Raw genomic sequence first — 8,282 nt, 5'->3', positions numbered from 1 at the left:
TTGGGGATGCTTTGCTGCCTCAGGACCTGGACAACTTGCCTTAATAGAAGGAACCATGAGTTCTGCTCTGTATCAATGAATTCTATAGGAGAATGTCAGAAGCAATGTCAGAAGCATAGCTGGGTCATGCAGCAAGACAATGATCCAAAACACACAAGTCTACATGAAAATGGCTAAAAAGCACCAAATGTTGAGTTTTGGAATGGCCCAGTCTTTAAGGGTCAATGCTGGAGACGAGAAGCAGGTACAGAGAGTGAACATTTAATGAAACACAGACATGGAACAGAACAGGAACAGCGTCTGGACAGGGGAAAAACATTGACATCAATGCTGACACAGAGAACAAAGTGAGGAGTAGACAGATATAATCAACAAAGTAATGGAGTCCAGGTGAGTCCAGTATTTCACAGCTACACGTAATGATGGTGACAAGTGTGCGTAATGAAGGGCAGCCTGGTGCCCTCGAGCACCAAAGAGGGGGAGCTGGAGCAGGCGTGACATAGTCAAAGTCCAGACCTAATCCCAATTGAGATGTTGTGGCAGGACTTGAAAGGAGCAGTTCATGCTTGAAAACCCACATGAAATCTCTGCATGTGTGGTTCCCACTGTGAAGCATGGAGGAGGAGGTGTGATGGTGTGGGGGTGCTTTGCTGGAGACACTGTCTATGATTTATTTAGAATTCAAGGCACACTAAACCATCATTGCCACCAAATCATTCTGCAGCGATACGTCATCTCATCTGGTTTGCACTTAGTGGGACTGTCATTTGTTTTTCAACAGGAAAATGACCCAACACACCTCTAGGCGGTGTAAGGGCTATTTGACCAAGAAGGAAAGTGATGGAGTGCTGCATCAGATGACCTGGCCTCCACAATCCCCCGACCTCAACCCAAATGAGATGGTTTGGGATGAGTTGGACTACAGAGTGAAGGAAAAGCAGCCAACAAGTGCTCAGCATATGTGGGAACTCCTTCAAGATTGTTGGAAAAGCATTCCAAGTGAAGCTGGTTGAGAGATTGCCAAGAGTGTGCAAAGTAGTCATCAAGGCAAAGGGTGGCTACTTTGAAGATTATAAAATATAAAATATATTTTAATTTGTTTAACACTTTTTTGGTTACTACATGATTCAATATGCGTTATTTCATAGTTTTGATGTTTCCCGGAGGTCATGATATTGTCATGACGTTGGCCTGGGTGTAGGTTTATAACAGTCATAAATACCTCTCCCTCCCTTTTTCCTCTCTCTACCCTACTGATGTGACATTTGAAAATCTTTTGGTTAGCATAGAGATTCTGGGAACATCAGAAGGTGGGGGGAAATGAACTATATTCTGGTAATCCGACCAATTGAACATATGCGGTGGTACTTAATGAATATGATGTCAGTTCGGTTGTCATCTGAGACATTCTCATCAATGATAGGATGACATAAACTTTACAGTGGAAAGTCTGCAAATTGTAGTTATCGGAGTCACATGGAATTGTTGTTCAATTTAAATGTTTGAATATAACATTATTGGTGAAAAGATTAAATGTAATTTTAGCTTCCAAATGAGAGATTTGGGTTTTCATAAGGTTAGGGCCCGCCCCTGTGAAGAGACATGGGTTATAAAACGATGAAGACACACCCTTCACTATATAAAGTCTTGACAAAAATGTAACCTCCTGTTCCAAGTACGTGAGGTCTGCAGCCTCTGCGTTAAAAGGGCAAATAACTTGCTGTTCCGAGGATGTTAGGATGATGATCAGATGTCAGAATGGTTCAGATGTCAACTACAGAACTAAGCCAACCTCAGCGTGAGCTTTGGTTGCGAATGGTATGAACTTTGAACTCATATTCACTACAGAAGTGATACCTCCTAGCCGTTGAGTTAGCAACAGCAGCTGCAAACTTGGGCTAGGAATGAACAGACAGAGTATCCCGTCTACCACACAACGACGTTACTACAACGTATCCAATTTACCAGCAGAGACATTCTTCAAAGGACACAGCCTCTCATCTACCACCAACCTACCTGTCACGTTCATTGTATGGAGGAAGAGAGGAGGACCAAGGCGCAGCGTGATACGAATACATTTTTCTATTTATTAATAACGAAACGAAGAACACTTAAACAAACTAATCAAAACAACAAAACGAACGTGAAGCTATATATATAAAGTGCAGACACAAGCAACAAATACATAGACAATAACCCACGAAATCCCTAAAGAATATGGCTGCCTAAATATGGTTCCCAATCAGAGACAATGATAAACAGCTGCCTCTAATTGAGAACCAATCTAGGCAACCATAGACATACAAACACCTAGACTAGAAAACACCCCATAAACATACAAAACACATAAATCCCCCATGGCACACCCTGACCTAACCAAAATAATAAAGAAAACAAAGATAACAGTACCCCCCCCCCCCCCCCAAAGGTGCGGACTCCGGCCGCAAAACCTGACACTGAAGGGGAGGGTCCGGGTGGGCCTTCTTACGGCGGCGGCTCGGGTGCGGGACGTGGACCCCACTCCACCATAGTCATTACCCGCTTTGGTGGTGCCTCTGGAGCGGGTAATGACTATGAGCTCAGGACTGAAAGGCAGATCTGGACTGAAAGGCAGCTCTGGACTGAAAGGCAGCTCTGGACTGAGGGACAGCTCAGGACTGAGGGGCAGCTCCGGGGGCAGCTCCGGACTGAAGGGCAGCTCCGGACTGAAGGGCAGTTCAGGACTGAGAGGCAGCTCAGGACTGAGGGGCAGCTCCGGACTGACGGGAAGCTCCGGACTGAAAGGCAGCTCCGGACTGGCGGGCGGCTCTGGCAGCTCCTGACCGGCGGGCAGCTCTGGCAGCTCATGACCGGCGGGTGGCTCTGGCGGCTCCTGACCGGCGGACGGCTCAGGCGGCGCTGGACAGACGGGCAGCTCAGGCGGCGCTGGTCAAACGGGCAGCTCAGGCGGCGCTGGACAGACGGGCAGCTCTGGCAGCTCCTGACTGGCGGGCGGCTCTGGCGGCTCCTGACCAGAGTTTGACATTACAGGCTCCTGACTGGCGGGCGGCTCTGGCGGCTCCTGACTGGCGGGCGGCTCTGGCGGCTCCTGACTGGCGGGCGGCTCAGGCGGCGCTGGACAGACGGGCAGCTCAGGCGGCGCTGGTCAAACGGGCAGCTCAGGCGGCGCTGGACAGACGGGCAGCTCAGGCAGCGCTGGACAGACGGGCAGCTCAGGCTTGCCGAGGCGCACTGTAGGCCTGGTTCGTGGTGCCGGAACTGGTGGTACCGGGCTGGGGACACGCACCTCAAGGCGAGTGCGGGGAGAAGGAACAGGGCATACTGGACTGCCAGGGTGCACTATAAGCCAATTTTTTCAATTGTAAAAGAAAAAAAACTTTGACATTACAGAGCATTTTGTGTTGTGCTAATTACATTTAGATGATTGGACGATTCTAAATATATATCAACGTGGCATTTTTCGTTAGTGCAAATCTGGTATGTGACATTGAGTTACAGTATATATGTAAAACCTTACAGAGAATATCTAACGGGCTTTTATATAATTATAATGCAGGGTTACTAATAATAATAACAATAGTAATCGTTGTATAACAGATTGGCTATCTTCAATATAATCATTCATTCAGAAGGTTAAACCCATAGGTTTTAGGCCTGCAGTCTGGGAATGTTAAAAAGTCAAATAATTAAGGGTGGAGTTAGAATTTTGTCTGTCAGAGGTATTAAAATCAACCAATGTCAGCCTTTAAATGCTTTATTATACAAATATTTAAAGTGCGTGTGGGTGACGGAGAGAAACATAATGGTGCAGTTTGAGGCCATGAGGCAGAGAGTGATGCGGGCGCTAGAGATAAAATAAATGAGTTCCAAAAACGATAAGGCAAAATTAAGCTTGCAACATGCATCGTGTTTTTCATTATGAATAGGATCCATTTTGTTTACATTCTTCATTGTAACCACAATGTCACAAATAATTGAACACACACAACATGAGCAGATTAAATTGGTCAAACACTCAAAACATTTCTTTGTTAAAGACTATCAGAAAGAATGTTGGTAGTTATTTATTTTGATCCAAAGCCATGAATGAGTGTGTCACTCAGCTTTACGCTGACAAATCCTCGCTGGACTCTTTCATTACGTTTCTTCTTGACATCAGCAAAGAAGTACTCCGTGTTTCAGAAACTCATTGTATATAGAGGGGCTATCAGTCTTTCACACTGTGGTAAATAAAGCCAGTTTGTTATTTAGAATGATATATTTATGTTTTTAGAGGGAGAGAAACAAAAGACCACAGTGCCTATTTTTTTTTAAATCGTCAGTCCACGTCAAGTGTAATTCCCCCATTGTATTTACTCAAGTTCTCTGTTAACTCCAGGATCACCAACAGTTTTTTTGTTGTTTCCTGATGCAGGACTCTAGTACCAGAGAAGAGAGTCTCTCAGATTGAAAACAGCTCAATTAATTTACGAATAGATAGTCAATTTGTGCCACAGTTTAGACTACTGATAGATCAGTGTTCTAACTCCCCCTTGTGATAGTGTAGTGCAATTACAGAATGCCACCATCTACCACTAATGGTCAAGGCATAAGCTCAAAACTTTTAACCTCTTGACGCTAGGGGTCAGATTTTTATTTTATTTTAAATAACGTTCCCAAGGTAAACAGACTATTTCTCAGGTCCAGATCGTAGAATATGCATATAATTTACAGATTATGATAGAAAACACTCCAAAGTTTCCAAAACTGTCAAAATATTGTCTGTGAGTATAACAAAACAGATTTTGCAGGCGAAACCCTGAGGAAATCTAACCCGGAAGTTATTATTATTATTTTTTAACCTCTAACGAGCCTCTACCCCGGGTCCGGGATCACCCCCCACCCCCCCACACACTGATTAGCATAGCTAGCATAGCTTCACAAGTAGATAGTAGCATCTAAATATCATTAAATCACAAGTCCAAGACACCAGATGAAAGATACAGATCTTGTGAATAAAGCCACCATTTCAGATTTTTAAAATGTTTTACAGGGAAGACAAAATATGTAAATCTATTAGCTAAACACGTTAGCAAAATACACCACTTTTCTAACTCCATCAGTTTCTTACTACTTCAGGTGCTATCACCAATTCGGCTAAACTAAGATATTGATAGCCACTAACCAAGAAAAAACCTCTTCAGATGACAGTCTGATAACATATTCATGGTATAGGATAGTTTTTGTTAGAAAAAAGTGCATATTTCAGGTAGAAATCACAGTTCTACATTGCAGCTGCAATCTGAAATAGCGTTGGAAGCAGCCGGAATAATTACAGAGACCGACGTCAATTACCAAAAGAATCATCCTAAAACACTTCAGAAAAATAGACAGCCTACAGCAATCGAAAGACACAGATCTTGTGAATCCAGAGAATATTTCAGATTTTCTAAGTGTTTTACAGCGAAAACACAATATAGCATTATATGAGCGTACCACAATAGCCAGAATCACAACCGCATTTACCAGCTGTAAATGTTAGCGATCGTAACAACCCAACAAAAGATATATAATTTGACTAACCTTGATATACTTCATCAGATGACAGACCTGTAACATCATATTACACAATGCATATAGCTTTTGTTCGAAAATGTGCATATTTAGCAGCACAAATCGTGGTTATACTATGTAATCACTACAAACATTGCATGTATTCTGGCCGGCGCCATTTTGGATTAGCGCCTATTCTTATAAAAATACTATTCATAAACTTGACTAAAAAATATAAGTTGGACAACAATCGAAAGATAAATTAGTTCTTAATGCAATCGCTATGTTAGATTTTTAAAATTAACGTTACTAGACATATAGTGTGCGTTGCAGCCAGACCAGTGCCTGCAAAAGTGGCGCGCAAACACTATGACATTTTTCCACATAAATACGTAATAACATCATAAATAGTTCCTACTTTTGGACGAGCTTCCATCAGTATCTTGGGCAATGTGTCTTTTCTTCAAAAGAATAGTTGCTTTGTTGTAAAACGTCCTCTTCACCTTTGGAACTAGCTGCTACCATTAGCTATGTCGCACACACATGTCCAAATCCTCAAACTAGATACAAAGGAAATTCAGAAAAATAGCACTATACTCGCATAAACTGATATAAATCGGTTTCAAATAACATCGTTATGATGTTTCTAACACCTATATTTAATTAAATTACAGACGGATACATCTCTGGTCGATAACTGAGCGTTCCAAAATTTCATCCTGACTTCTTGCCAGGCGCCATGACGAACGAGACAAAGAAAGGTACTCTCGTTCCATCCGGCTTTATAACCTCGGACAGCTACGTAGACAGATCATTCCACTTCTCATTGGTTACTGACATCCAGGGGAAGGCGGGTGCAGTTCAATTCCAGCCATAGGATATACACAGGCTTTAAAACTGAACCCAGATCAGAGGATAATTCTCAGACCTTCGCAAGTCATGTCAGGATTTTTGCTGTAGAGGGAGTTCTGGGTCACCCACAGACATAATTCAAACGGTTTTAGAAACTAGACAGTGTTTTCTATCCAATATTAGTAAGGATATGCATATTGTACGATCAAGAATTGAGCAATAGGCCGTTTAATTTGGAGACCAAAATATGCTAATGCGGAACAGCACCCCCTATAGTTGCAAGAAGTTAATCTGTGTTTCATTTCCCGTCTTTCTTCCATTTAAAGGGGTATCAACCAGATTCCTTTTCCAATGTCTTCCTCAGGCTGTGACCAGGCTTTAGACATAGTTTCAGGCTTTTATTTTTTTAAATGAGCAAGATTTTTCAAAACTAGTCAGGTGTCCTTTGATTAGTTCCTGGGCGCGAGAGGGGTAGTTCTCCATTTTCTTTCTCTCTTTTATTGAATAGGTTACGGTCCGGTTGGAATATTATCGATTATGTATGTTAAAAACAACCTGAGGATTGATTATAAAAAATATTTGACATGTTTCTACGAACATTACGGATACTTTTTGGAATTTTCGTCGAACGGAACGAGGCTGTAGTTTTCTGAACATAACGCGCAACCCAAATGGCGTTTTGTTTAAATATTTATCGAACAAAAAGAACATTAATTGTGTAACTGGGAGTCTCGTGAGTGCAAACATCCGAAGATTATCAAAGGTAAGCGATAAATTTTATTGCTTTTCTGACTTTCGTGACCATGCTAATTTGGGGCTAGCTGTTCTAGCATTGATTGATACACTCACAAAAGCTTGGATTGCTTTCGCTGTAAAGCATATTTTTAAAATCTGACACGATAGGTGGATTAACAACAAGCTAAGCTGTGTTTTGGTATATTTCACTTGTGATTGCATAATTATAAATATTTTTTGTAATATTTTTGAATCTGATACGTTTGGGAATTTTCTTCTGCCTTTCAGGACCGGAACGAAGCTGTGGTTTTCTGAACATAACGCGCAACCCAAATGGCATTTTTTTGTTATAAAAGTAATATTTATTGAACAAAAAGAACATTTATTGTGTAACTGGGAGTCTCGTGAGTGCAAACATCCGAAGATTATCAAAGGTAAGCAATTAATTTTATTGCTTTTCTGACTTTCGTGACCATGCTAATTTGGGGCTAGCTGTTCTAGCATTGATTGATACACTCACAAAAGCTTGGATTGCTTTCGCTGTAAAGCATATTTTCAAAATCTGACACGATAGGTGGATTAACAACAAGCTAAGCTGTGTTTTGGTATATTTCACTTTTGATTGCATGATTATAAATATTTTTAGTAATATTTTGCGCCCTGCAATTCAGCGGTTGTTTGGGAAAATGATCCCGCTAAAGGGATCCGTAGCGCAGAGAAGTTAAAGGAAGAACCACTGTACACAAACAACAAGTGTGTGGTTAAAATTGCCAAAAAACACACACATTTCTTTCCACAGGGCCGTGGGGTGAGACAGGGATGCAGCTTAAGCCCCACCCTCTTCAACATTGTCACGTCCTGACCGTAGAGAGCTTTTTATGTCTCTATTTTGGTTTGGTCAGGGTGTGATTTGGGTGAGCATTCTATGTTCATTTTCTATGTTTTGTATTTCTTTGTGTTTGGCCGGGTGTGGTTCTCAATCAGAGGCAGCTGTCTATCGTTGTCTCTGATTGAGAATCATACTTAGACAGCTTTTTCCCACCTGTGTTTTGGTGGGTAATTGTTTTCTGTTTTGTGTCTTCACCAGACAGAACTGTTTTGTGTTGTTCCATTTTGTTATTTTGTCTCAGTGTTCAGTTTAAATAAATAATCATGAACACTTA

This window comes from Salvelinus alpinus, chromosome 11, assembly GCF_045679555.1.
Source record: "Salvelinus alpinus chromosome 11, SLU_Salpinus.1, whole genome shotgun sequence".
NCBI classification, from domain to species: Eukaryota; Metazoa; Chordata; class Actinopteri; order Salmoniformes; family Salmonidae; genus Salvelinus; species Salvelinus alpinus.
This window is presented reverse-complemented; position numbering follows the sequence as displayed.